General features: G+C 59.1%; 1 long non-coding RNA gene across 1 annotated transcript; it reads left to right on the top strand.

The window, feature by feature from the left end:
* Window positions 1–12,061: 12,061 nt before the first annotated feature.
* LOC117650116 lies at window positions 12,062–12,665 on the top strand. Its single transcript, XR_004588015.1, has 3 exons — window positions 12,062–12,311; window positions 12,402–12,476; window positions 12,549–12,665. It is a non-coding gene; the product is annotated as an uncharacterized LOC117650116 (long non-coding RNA).

A 12,665-nucleotide genomic window follows, 5' to 3' on the forward strand; every position in this document is an offset into this window, starting at 1 on the left:
CGTCTAACGTCCTTCACTCGATTCCGCGTCCGCGCGACGCCCGGCGTGCATTTCATTCACCGCCGCTGCCGCCTAACTTGGAGTTTGCCGCGAGGAAAAGGGGGAAGGCGAGGGCGGGGGCCACGACAGGACGCGACACCCTGGCGCGCGCCAAACTTGAAACTTGCTCGCCGGGAAAACACGAGTGAAAGAAGTCTGCCGCTAACTTGGCCGGAGACGTGGCGAGGCGAGGCTTAGCGCCCAAGGCGCGGCGAAGCTAGCGAAGCTGCTGCAACATGGGGGAGGGGGGGATGGGATGAGCAGGTGCTGGGGCCGGAGCCCTGCAGACTGATTCCGAGAGTCGGTTTCGTCGCTCTGTCACTCTCGCACTCACGGGGCGCCACGTGTAGGCCTGAGAGAGACAGAGCGACGAACGGAATCAGTCTGCAGGCTGAGCAAACAGCCCCTATGGACCCTATCACCTCGTGCGTAGGGTTCTAAAAAAACGTGAAAATTATTTTTGATGAAAAAAACCATGGAAAAAAACGGTTTTTTTCCGAAAAAAACGGAAAAATATATTTTGATTTGAAAATTGTTTGAATCGGTGGCGGGAGTAGATAAGACTCAAATGGTTGCAGAAACAGAGCTCCTGTCGGGAAATAATTAAATTTTACTTGAATTGCACTTAAAATGTGAAAAAAGCTGTTATTTAATTGTTTCGCTTTTCTTAATCAGTAGAAGACTTATTGAGAGCGATTCTATCGCTTATTCCTCATGCTTCCATGCCTTTTTCAAAGTGGGTCCCTTGCTCCAATGCTTTATACCTTTCTATTCGAGTCGATTGGAAACCTCAAATGCTTCAATTTACGTCCATTTTTATATTTTTCATATTTTTCGAAAAGTAAAGCGATGAAAAGAAACCGAAAAAAACCGTTTTTTTCGCAATTTTTCCAAATATTTTTCACGCTTTTAGAACCCTACTCGTGCGCCCCCTGCCGCACGCTCCCCGCAGCAGGCTCATTCCGCGGCCCCTCGCGCTGTCTCTCTCGCACCAATCCGCAACGCCCCATGAGTGCGAGCGAGACGGCGCGACCGACGGAGCCCTGTTCTGAAGCAGTCGCTTGTGGGGGTCCTCTGGACTCTGGGCGTTACCGTTTCATCCTGGCCCGCCACCGACGCCTCTTCACAACCCCCAAGTCGACCGCTCCGCTCTGTCTCTCTCGCTCCCGCACGACGGCCGCTCGCTCTGTCTCTCTCGCACCCCCACGACGATAGGCGCGTGTTTACACGGCCGACCGGCGCGCTTACGGCAGGGGCGGCGGGGGCGGCCACACCGGGGGGAGGAAGCCTCGTGCATCACACCGGCTGTGCCGCGCGCCGTTTTTTTGCACGCGCACGCCTGTAGTATAGTTTCTCCAGCCACCTTTCATCGCTCTGTCCCTCTCGCTCTCGCGGCGCTGGGCCGACGGGGAGCGAGAGAGACAGAGCGACGAGGCACTTGCCCGGAATCCGGAATCAGACTCATGGCGACGCAGCACGACGGCGCGCGTCCACGTCACGTCATCCGTCCATGCGTCGCGACGACGACGCCTCTCGTGACGTCATCGCCGTGGAAACTTTGCTGACCGGCCGGCCGATTAGGGAGGGCGAAGAGAGAGGGGGGTGATGACGGCGGAAGGTAGGAAGGGGTAGGGGAGGATGGGGAGGAAGGGTAGGAAAGGGAAGGAGGGAAGGATGGAAACGAGGGGGAGGAGGGGGAAGGAGAGGGGAGGGGACGAGGGGGGGGGAGGAGGGGGAGGGGAGGAGAGGGAAGGAGAGAGGAGGAGGGGGAGGAGAGGAAGAAAGGGGCGATAGTCAACGATGCAAAAGGTCGCCGTGGAATCACATTATCGGCTCAGGCGTGGCGGCCCCGGCGGCCCTGCCGGGGAGGGCGTAGTTGGCTCGGGCTGGCGCCTCGCCTCGCCTCGCCTCGCCCCCAAGGCCGAAAGGCCCTACAAGGACCAAGGAGCCCGAGGAGGAGCACAAAATTGCCACTACCATACCGCGCGCTAAAAAGTAATAAAAGAAAGAGGGAGCTACTTTAAAAATAACCGATTCATGCCACCGTGCTCATGGCGGCGAGATGAGAGTTTCGACAGAACACACACTGCGAGGAGGCACAACAGTGCGTAGGTTTGTTTTGCGCTAGGGCGCGCTAGGGCGGCGAGGCACTACTACTACTCCAGCAAAGGGCACCGACAAAGGGCCAGTCCAGCAGACTGATTCCGAGAGTCGTTGACGTCGCTCTGTCTCTCTCGCATCTAAACGGGGCGCCCCGTGAGTGCGAGGGAGACAGAGCGACGAAGGCGCCGTTCGGAGCCAGCCTGCAGAGGGCGCCATTCAGCCGGTGGCCGGTTCCGGCCGCGCCGTGCAGCAACGCCCGTCCGGCCGGCCGGCCGCTCTGATGGATGGTACGTACGGAGGTACGGAACTGTGGTGCGTGTACACTGTATACCGTGCCGCGTGCACACTGTGTGCGTTGTATACTACAGGGTTGGGTGTTTTCATTGTGCTGCGGCTACCCGCTGTCGAGCCGCTCCGGTTGATGGTGGCCTGGCGGTGGTATGCGTGGCTGCAAATCGAGAAATACGGCCGGGCTCCGCGCACCACGTACTGCCTCACCACCCCACCCAGAACGCCCCGCCCCGCCCCGCCCCGCCCCGCCCCTCCCCGCCCCGTGCGATATCCGTCCGCCGTCGTAACACACGACGGAATCCGGCCGCGAACCGCACGGCATGCGGCCCATGCGGCCCACCGCGGTGGCGGCGCGGCGGTGGCGCTCTGCCAACAACAACTCCAAAACAACAACAAAACTTGAAGAATGGTCGCCACGTTGACATTTCCATGCGGTCGGCCGGGCCGCGGGCCGGGACGCCGCGGGAAGAGACAAGGACCTCGGCGTAGTGTTCCGCATCGGGCGGGTCGTACGGATTTGCACCGCCCGATCGCGCTGGCAGCCAAACGGCCCGATCCGGCCCGCCCGATGAGCAAGCGGCTCGGACGGCATCGGGCGGCCGTCAACCCGATCGTCTTGGCTACTTTTGCCGACTAGAGGGCAGCACCTGTCGGGACGGTTTGTGCCACATGCAGGGCGAGGGGCGAGGAGGGGCTGCTTCCGAGCCAGCCGATGTCCAAGCCGTGTCTTCGGCGGCACTTCGGAGCCACTTCGGTCTTTTAGTTTCGATGACACGTCGCGGTGCTGCGCTGCGGTCGAATTTTCACAGAACCCGACCGACCCGCCCGATGCGGAACACTACCTCGGCGGCGCTGGGCGCGGCGGGAGCGGCGGCCGCGGAGGACGCATTGTCCCGGTGGCAATGGCAAGTTCAAGCCGGCTGCCATGACGACCGCCAGACGTGCGCCGCGTCCCGATTCATCGCGGGGCCGCCCAACAAATGAATCATCCAGTTAGCGCAAGGCGGGGCGGGGCGGGGCGGGGCGGGGCGGGGCGCGGCGCGGACAGGTGCGGCGCGGCACCGCGTAGCACGCAGCCGCCAAGCAGAGGCGGCGGGGTGGAAGTTGCAAACAAGACGTTTCCTCCAGCCTCGCAGTGCGCAGAGGAGGTCGCAGGTGCATAGCGGTCTACAGTCATGGTGCCAGAATTCTCGTCTCGGTGTGGTCGACGACGGCCACGACGACGACGACGGCGGCGGCAGCCGCGATGAACGCGGACACGACGACGAAGACAACGACGGCGGCGGCGGCAGTCGCGATGAATGCGGACACGACGACGGCGACGGCGGCAGCGGCGGCGCCCATGATGACGACGACGAGGGTCACGACGGCGGCCACGATGACAACCACGACGGCGATGGCCACGACCATGACGGCGCACAGGATGACGACGACGACGCTGGCCACGACGACCACCACGATGACCACCACAACGATGACGACGGCGCCTGCGATGACCACCACGATCACCACCACCACGACGCCTACGATGACCACCACGACAACACGGCCAGGTCGATGACGGCCACGAAGACGACGACGACGCCAATGACGACGCAGCGCCGGCCTGCTCCACCGCGCCCGTTCCTTTGACGGCCTCTCGAGGACGTCCTCCGAGGCTGCCGCCGCCGCCACGCCGCCGCGGCACGGCGCACGTACGAGGCGGCACGAGAGCCGAGCCGAAGGTAGGGCGGACGGCGGACGTGCGCGCCGAGGGTTGACTGGCACGCCGTAGGCCCCCGCGGCCCCCGCGGCCCCCGCGCTGCGTGCACACTGGCAGAAAAAGGTGGCGTCCTCGCGGCGCGAACCAATACAAGCCGAGAAGCCGCGAGTCAGTAGACCGATTCCAGAGTCGTTTTCGTCGCTCTGTCTCTCTCGCACCTACACGGAACGCCCCGCGAGTGCGAGAGAGGCAGAGCGACGAAAACGACTCTCGGAATCGCAGTCTGCTAGGCAATGGCCGTGTTCAGCTTCCACCACGTCGCCACCTCATTTTTTATGCTTCCCTCTTTCAGAACGGCGCCGCCTCCACCGACGGCGTGCTTTTCCGGTGTATCGTCGCGAACAAAGGCAAATAAGGTCGGGTCCTATCGTCACCTCCGCAACGGCCTGGCTGGCCATCGGACCGGACAGCAGCCCCGCCCCGCCCCGCCCCGCCCCGCCATCCCATCGCCGTCACGTCCAAATCACTCCCCGGCCCATCCGGCCAGTGTTAGACATGTGCGCCGCGCCGCCGCTGCGCCGCCGCCGACAAATTTTACCACGCCGCCGCCGCTGACCAAAAATTTGCGGCGCGCCGCCGCGCCGCCGCCGATGATTTTACCGGCGGCGGCGTCGGCGTCGCGACCTTAAATGCCCAAAATATTTGCATTTCCATCAGCAGCGAGCGCCCAGGGATAGGCAACCCGACGAGCACGTTCTCCGCCGCGAGAACAAAATCTTATTGGAGTGTTTAAATTGCTTAATTTTTACCTTTGTAACGAAACTAGTCCACCCTAAAGAACAAGTCCATCAAATTGTGTTTTCTTTTCATGGGCATGTTTTTAAATTGAGAAAATAGACCAAATTTAAGTCAACCACGCCGCCCGCGCCGCCGCCGCCGCCGCCGATCAAGACATCGGCGCAGACGCCGGCGTCGCCGCCGCCGCTGGCTAAATTTCGGCCAAACGCCGCCGCCGATGAAAATGCGGTCGGCGCACATGTCTAGCCAGTGTCAATATTCTCGGCACGACAGAATGGCTTTCCGATGCTCTTGCAGCCGGCGACCGCGCACCGCCTCGCAAACTGACCCCCTCCCCCCATTTCCCCGGGTCACGTCCAAGGGCCCCTGCTGCCCCGCCTCGCCACGCCCCGCCACACCCCGCCACACCCCGTCTCGCCAAGCCCCGCGGCATCACCGTGCCGGTGCTTCTTGCTGCGTAAAACTATGGCCGAGGGGAAACAAAACATAAACAGGTTACCTCTCCGTGCGTCCACTAAATTACCCGAAGCATGCACGCGAGGCTGCAAGCCTTGTTAGACAAGGATCTAGCCACCGCGCCACGCCACGCCGCACCGCGCACAGTGGGCCAGAAGACCGGAGGAGGCGGACAAAACTCTACAGACGTGTTATGAGCTCCTGAGTCGCTAAACAGGACTCGAACCGAACGTGTGACCCCCACCAATGGATTCCTCGTTCGGAGAGCAATCCATTGGTGGGGTCACACGTTCGATTCGAGTGCCATTTAGCGACGCTGGAGCTCAAAACGCGTCCAGAGTTTTGTCCGCCTCCACCGGTCGTCTGGCCCACTGTGCCGCGCCGCGCCACGCCCTTCACAGCGGCAGCGAGACGCGACGAGTTGACACTGCGGTCGTCTCGAAGGCGGCCAGGCTCGGCCAGGCCAGTCACTCGGCCGAACCAATTTCTTTCCAGCTCGCTGATTCCGAAGCGTGCGTTCGCCGTCGCTCCATCTCACTCGCACCCACGGGCGTTCCGCAAGGTGCGAGAGAGACGGAGCGACGATCGCTGCTCCTGTATTCGGAACTGCAGACCAGTGGGGCGCGACGCCGCCGCCGGCCTCGCGGTGCATCAAATCACTGCCACGCCCCTCGTCGAGCCCCTCGCCGAGCCCTTCGCGGTGCACTGCGGACTATTGGCCCGCCCGTTACCGGACGAGGGGGGCAGCACTCCGAGCAGTGCTCCGTCACGTCACTGTCTCCCTCGCACTCCGTAGCGAGAGGCCAAAATGAGTGCGGGACAGACAGAGCGACGCAAGGGGAAATCATTCCAGCCAAATTTGTACACCGAAATTCGTCAAACATGTAAAATTCACTGAAATTCATTAAAATTCATCGGAATTCGACTAAAATTCGTCGAAATTTGGCTGAAATTCATCGAATTTCGACTGAAATCATCGGAAGTCGACGGAATTTCATTGAGTTTGTACACCGAAATGCACAGTGATTTCCCCGTAGAGCGACGCTCGGAATCAGCCCTCTGCCGATGCAGCGGGGCGCATACTGAGCGAAGCAGGCAGGCCAAACTCAAACGCAATTCAACAGAAAACTATAAAAATCCACTGTCACTACAAGCTGTCTCCCTCGCACTCATTAGAGTGCCCTAGGAATGCGAGAGGCGCGGAGAGAGACCGGACGACGACGCCGTGTTCGGAACTAGCCGACGATGCCGCCGGCGCCACACGCGTCCGGGCCTCGCGGCCCCGGAGGAGCTGGCTTGACCGGAGGCCGACGATCCAGCCGGCAGACTGATTCCGAGAGTCGTTTTCGTCGCTCTGTCTCTGTCGCACCCAGAGGCGGCGCCCGACGAGCGCGACACTGGTGAAACAAAGGCATAAAAATTATGCCCTTTAAGGGCGTAAACGATTTACGCCCTTAAAGGGCATAAATCGTTAATGCCTTTGGGAAGGGCATTAAAATTTTGCTTGAAATTCCTATACCATTTACGCCCTTCCCAAGGGCATAAAATGATTTATGCCCTTGCAATGGCGTAAAAGAGTATTTATGCCCTAAAGGGCGTAATTTTTATGCCTTTGTTTTACCAGTGGAGAGAGACAGAGCGACGAAGACGACTCTCGGCATCAGTGTGCCGGACGGAGCCGCGGCTGCACTGCGACGCGACGGCGGACGCGGCGCGCTCTCCTTTCCAGAGCGGCGTTTTGAGAAGCGGTCCCTCGGCCCCTCGACCGTCGCCGTCGTCCTGGGCCGCTTGCCAGTGTATTTAGCATGCCACAGGGCCGGGCGGCGGGGCGGCAGCTTGCTTCCGAACAGTGCCGTGGTCGCTCTGTCCCTCTCGCACTCCCGGAGCGCCGCGCGTGCGTGCGAGAGAGACAGAGCGACGCCGCGGCACTGGTGGGCACTGGTGGCTCCAGGCCACACGCCGCGCTCTTATTCTCCCGAGCGGCCGCGCCACCCGCCGCCCGCTGCATACTGATGCCGGCAGTCCGGCAGTGTCAAAGGGCCTCTGGACCCAGCGCCCTGCAGACTCATTCCGAGAGTCGTCGCTCTGTCTCTCTCTCTCGCACTCATGGGGCGTCCCGTATAGGTGCGAGAGAGACAGAGCGACGACTCTCGGAATCGGGCTGCAGCCTCACACACGGTAAAAACGGAGCCTGGTTTTCCCAGGAAGCCAATGGTGAAGGCATAAGCAATTTCCAGGGAGTTCCTGGGAAAACCAGGAACCGATTTTACCGTGCACTTCCCTCCCAACAGTGCTTCCGTATCGCGAGGCCACGCTCTGCCTCTCTCGCTCGCACCCTCACTGGAGCGCCCCGCGAGTGCGAGAGAGACAGAGCGACGAAAGAAAGTGTTCGGGATCAGCCTGCAGCAAGACTGATTCCGAGAGTCGTTTTCGTCGCTCTGTCTCTCTCGCACCAACAGGTGACGCCCCACGAGTGCGAGAGAGACAGAGCGACGTAAAACGACCCTCGGAATCAGCCTGCAGGCTGGACAGGCCGGACGGAGGCGGACGGGGCGACGGGGCGCCAGGGGGTGGCGTCGTCGGGGGTCAGAGGTCAGGCGGGGCGTGCCCGCCGGGGGCCACCGGGGGCTTTAGCGTGGCGTGGCGGGGAAGTAACCCGATAGACGGGTATCGAACGGATGACGGAGTGGCTGGGGCTGCAGGGGGCACGACCGTAAAAGAACCAAAACAACAACAACAACAACAACAACAAAAGCACCGGGCCACAAAAAGCGCGCGCTGTACCTACGCCTCTGCCGCCGCCATGCGAGCCGTGGGGCTGATCCTTCCTTTCCTTTCCTCGCAGTGCAGGAGCGGAGCGGACGACCAAAGGTTGCCAAGCAGGACGAACGGATGTACAAACTTTGTCGTCAAAGAAAACTCGTCGTCCGTCCGTCGCCGCCTGCACTGGTTGACGTCGCTGGCTTGGCGACGGCTCGACGGCTCCTCGAATGCGGTTTGAGGCTGCGGGGCACTGCGCAGTGGCGCACTGTTAAAATTCGACCCTTTAGACGTTCGTGGAGAACCATCTTCTCGAAAAAAATTGCCAAATCACTTTTGTGTGAGTTTCCGACAGGTATGGTACACAAAATACCTTTTTCTGAAAAACGAAGCGTCCGAAAATTCCCGACGGAGCTTTTGGAACGCACTCTGCAGGATTTTCCAATCAGTTTCTGACAGTGTAGGGCATGCGCCTGATCGAGTTACTAGCAGGGCGCAGCGAGACGGGTCGGGCTCTGCCGGGCTCTGCCTTTCACTCTCCTGCCCGCGGCAAGCCGGCCGCACTCCAGGACACAGCGCCCAGCGAACTTGCACTTTGCAGTGTGGTGGTGAACCAGTGTACCAGTGTACCGTACCACGCACGACAAACTTCCCGCATCCCCAACACAGCCTGGCCTGCAGGCTGATTCCGAACAGAGCGCTTGTCGCTCGCTATGTCTGTCTCTCTCGAAGTCACGGGTAGGGTTCTAAAAGCGTGAAAAATATTTGGAAAAATTGCGAAAAAAACGGTTTTTTTCGGTTTCTTTTCATCGCTTTACTTTTCGAAAAATATGAAAAATATAAATGGACGTAAATTGAAGCTTTGAGGTTTCCAATCGACTCGAATAGAAAGGTATAAAGCATTGGAGCAAGGGACCCACTTTGAAAAAGGCATGGAAGCATGAGGAATAGCGATAGATCGCTCTCAATAAGTCTTCTACTGATTAAGAAAAGCGAAACCATTAAATAACAGCTTTTTTTCACATTTTAAGTGCAATTCAAGTAAAATTTAATTATTTCCCGACAGGAGCTCTGTTTCTGCAACCATTTGAGTCTTATCTACTCCCGCCACCGATTCAAACAATTTTCAAATCAAAATATATTTTTCCGTTTTTTTCGGAAAAAAACCGTTTTTTTCCATGGTTTTTTTCATCAAAAATAATTTTCACGTTTTTTTAGAACCCTAGTCACGGGGCGGCGGGCCTCGCGGGGGGCGCGAGAGAGACAGAGCGACGACGAAGCACGGGCTGCCCTCCTCGTAGTACAAGCGCCGTGCTGTGCCCCCAGCAATGCAGCGAACAAGGTCGGGGCGGCGTGGCAGCAGACTGACTCCGAGAGACTTCGCCGCTCTGTCTCTCTCGCACTCGTGGGGCGTCCCGTACAGGTGCGAGAGAGAGAGACAGCGATGAAAACGGACTCTCGGAATCAGTCAGCAGGATGGGGGTCCGCGCGGCACGGGGCACGGCGGCACAGGTACGATACGGGCACTGCGGGCCGCTTGCGCCAACAGTGCTTCGACGCTCCTGTCTCTCTCGCACACTCACGGGCGCGTTCCGTAGGGGTGCGAGAGAGACAGGTCAACGAAAGTGCTGTTTGGAGAGTCAGCCCGCTGTAAGTGCGCGCGCCGCGTGTGCCGGTCGGTCGGCCGCCTATGGCTCCGAGACATTGTTCTCTCTCTCTCTCTCTCTCTCTCTCTCTCTCTCTCTCTCTCTCTCTCTCTCTCTCTCTCTCTCTCTCTCTCGCACCGCTGCGGAACACCCTGTGAGTGCGAGAGAGTCAGAGCGACGAAACCATTCTTCGGAATCTGGCGGCAGGTCGTCCAAATGCCAGGCAGGTTCGCGGGAAAGGTCAGGGAGGGGACACCGCTCTGCGCTTGTTTGCAGCATCGCCATAGCATCGTCAAAGCATCGCCAAAGCATTGCCAAAGCATCGCCAAAGCATCGCCAAAGCATCGCCAAAGCATCGCCAAAGCATCGCCAAAGCATCGCCAAAGCATCGCCAAAGCATCGCCAAAGCATCGCCAAAGCATCGCCAAAGCATCGCCAAAGCAGCCAAAAGAAAAATCGCCGCGCCAAAGAAACACGGAAACGAACCGCGGCACAAAACCCCTAGTAAAACACAAATACATACAATGCATTCATACGCGACCGACCGCCACTGTGAGTAGCCACTGCACTGTCCGGTGGGCGTCGAGAAGAGAGAGGGAGAGAGGGGGAGAAAGGGAGAGAGACAGAGACAGATAGAGAAAGAGAGAGAGAGAGACACAGAGAGAGGGTGCCAACCACGCAATCCGGGGAGATTATCATGAGGACCCGGCCGCCGGCCTGACAGACAGCAAGGGAGGGCCCACCCGGGGGAGGAACGCTCACCCAAACGAGAGGCTTCGGCCGATGGATAAAAACCGCACCAACCCCCTTCCAAAAGACGCAAGCGCCAAAGGAGAGGGGGAACAGGACGTGAAGGGGAAAAAGGGGGGAGGGGAGCATACGAGGGGTGACTCACTGCAAAATTTTATGTACAATGATTGTGTGAATGTGCAAGAATTTGCAAGATTTCTGACGTTTTTGTCACACATGTTGCCTACTTACAGGCGTTTTTGCCACCTGAATGTGGAATGTGGTCAAATTTTGTACAACGAATGTGGGAAGCTGTTCCCCCAGCATAAGCATGGAAGTATTAAAAATAAAAACGGCGGCTGTTGACGACAAGGCGAGGGAAGAGCGCAGCGAGGCAACTTCCCGGCGAATGTGCCATCACGGTAATTAAGGCGAAACGTTGCCCCCTCCCCCTTCCCTCTCCCCTTTTCCCGCGATATGCCAACAAGTCCCCGACTCCACTTCGGGCCGGCCGTCGCGCCGCCCCCAACGACCCCGTCGCATATTCCACCCTTCAACGCCGCCGCCGCCCCTGTCCGCTTTAACTCCCCCCCCCCCTCTCCTCTCCGGTGGACCCCCAGCAGCGCGCTGTGCCATTTTAATTAAAGCAAGACGCGCGATGTGCGCGCCGGCCGAATTGTTTTATAAGTGTCGTCGCCTTTCCCGCATTCCGGCCGCGCGCCAAATCCGCCGCCAGAGGATGTAATCGTTCGCGCACCACGCGCGCCTGCTGCCTGCGGCGCCAAAAAGAGGAAAGGGAAAACAAATAAATAAATGAAGCAGCGTCGAAAAACCGCACCGCCCAGGATGCAGCGCGAACCGCGACTGCGAAGACGAGCACGGCGTCCGCGAGAACGGTGTCGACGAGCACGGCGGCGTCCGCGAGCACGGCGGCGTCCACGAGCACGGCGTCAATAAGCACGGCGTCAAGGAGCACGGCGTCGACGAGCACGGCGTCCACGAGCACGGCGTCCACGAGCACGGCGTCCACGAGCACGGCGTCGACGAGCACGGCGTCCACGAGCACGGCGTCAAAGAGCGCGGCGTCCACGAGCACGGCGTCCACGAGCACCGCGTCCACGAGCACGGCGTCAACGAGCACTGCGTCAACGAGCACGGCGGCGTCCACGAGCACGGCGGCGTCCACGAGCACGGCGGCGTCCACCAGCACGGCGTCCACGAACACGGCGTCCACGAGCACGGCGTCGACAAGCACGGCGTCCACGAGCACGGCGTCTAGGAGCACGGCGTCCACGAGCACAGCATGCACGGCATCCACGAGCACGGCGTCCACGAGCACAGCATGCACGGCGTCCACGAGCACGGCGGCTTCCACGAGCACGGCGGCGTTCACGTGCACGGCGGCGTCCACGAGCACGGCGTCCACGCGCACAGCATGATGCACGGCGTCCACGAGCACGGCGGCGTCCACGAGCACGGCGTCCGCGAGCACCACGTCAACGAGCTCGTGTAACGTTCACGCTACCCGGTTTGAATCGCCCGCCCCTCAGATTTCTCATACCGAGCCGTCATTTGTCTCCTGAGTACCTCTGAGGTTCTCATACTCCGGCGAAACGGAAGCAGCTTCCGGATTCCGTCAGTCAGTCAGGCTGGAACTGTGAAGGAGTGCAGAGTTGTGATTTTAATCTGTTTTAATCTGGAATCATCCGTACTTTTATTGAGTGATACTTCAATTCCAATGGATATTTTAGTTTAGTTTTATTTGTGCTCTCTCTCTGAAGAATTTGGTGAGTGTCCGATGGACCTGGAACTTTATTTATGTGTGAGCACATTTTTACACTGGGCAACATAACCAAGCCGTCCCATGTTTTTCACAGTTGGATTTATCTGATGTCCTGTCAATGATCAATCATCGTTTTCCAGAATTATGAGCGATGAAGTCATTTATGTTGGTGAGTGATTCATTGAGTGAGAGACGTTATGCAGACTTGAGGATGAGTGTCTAATGAGAGATGTGGTTGTAGGAGGACTCCTGAAACCCGAGTTGCACTGTCCGTGATCGGCTATTTCTGTGCATAAGAATTTAACACCCATCGGTGAGTTTAGTCTCTGAATCCTCGAGATAATTAAGATATTTATCC

This window comes from Thrips palmi, unplaced genomic scaffold (assembly GCF_012932325.1).
Source record: "Thrips palmi isolate BJ-2018 unplaced genomic scaffold, TpBJ-2018v1 HiC_scaffold_4, whole genome shotgun sequence".
Classification (NCBI taxonomy): Eukaryota; Metazoa; Arthropoda; class Insecta; order Thysanoptera; family Thripidae; genus Thrips; species Thrips palmi.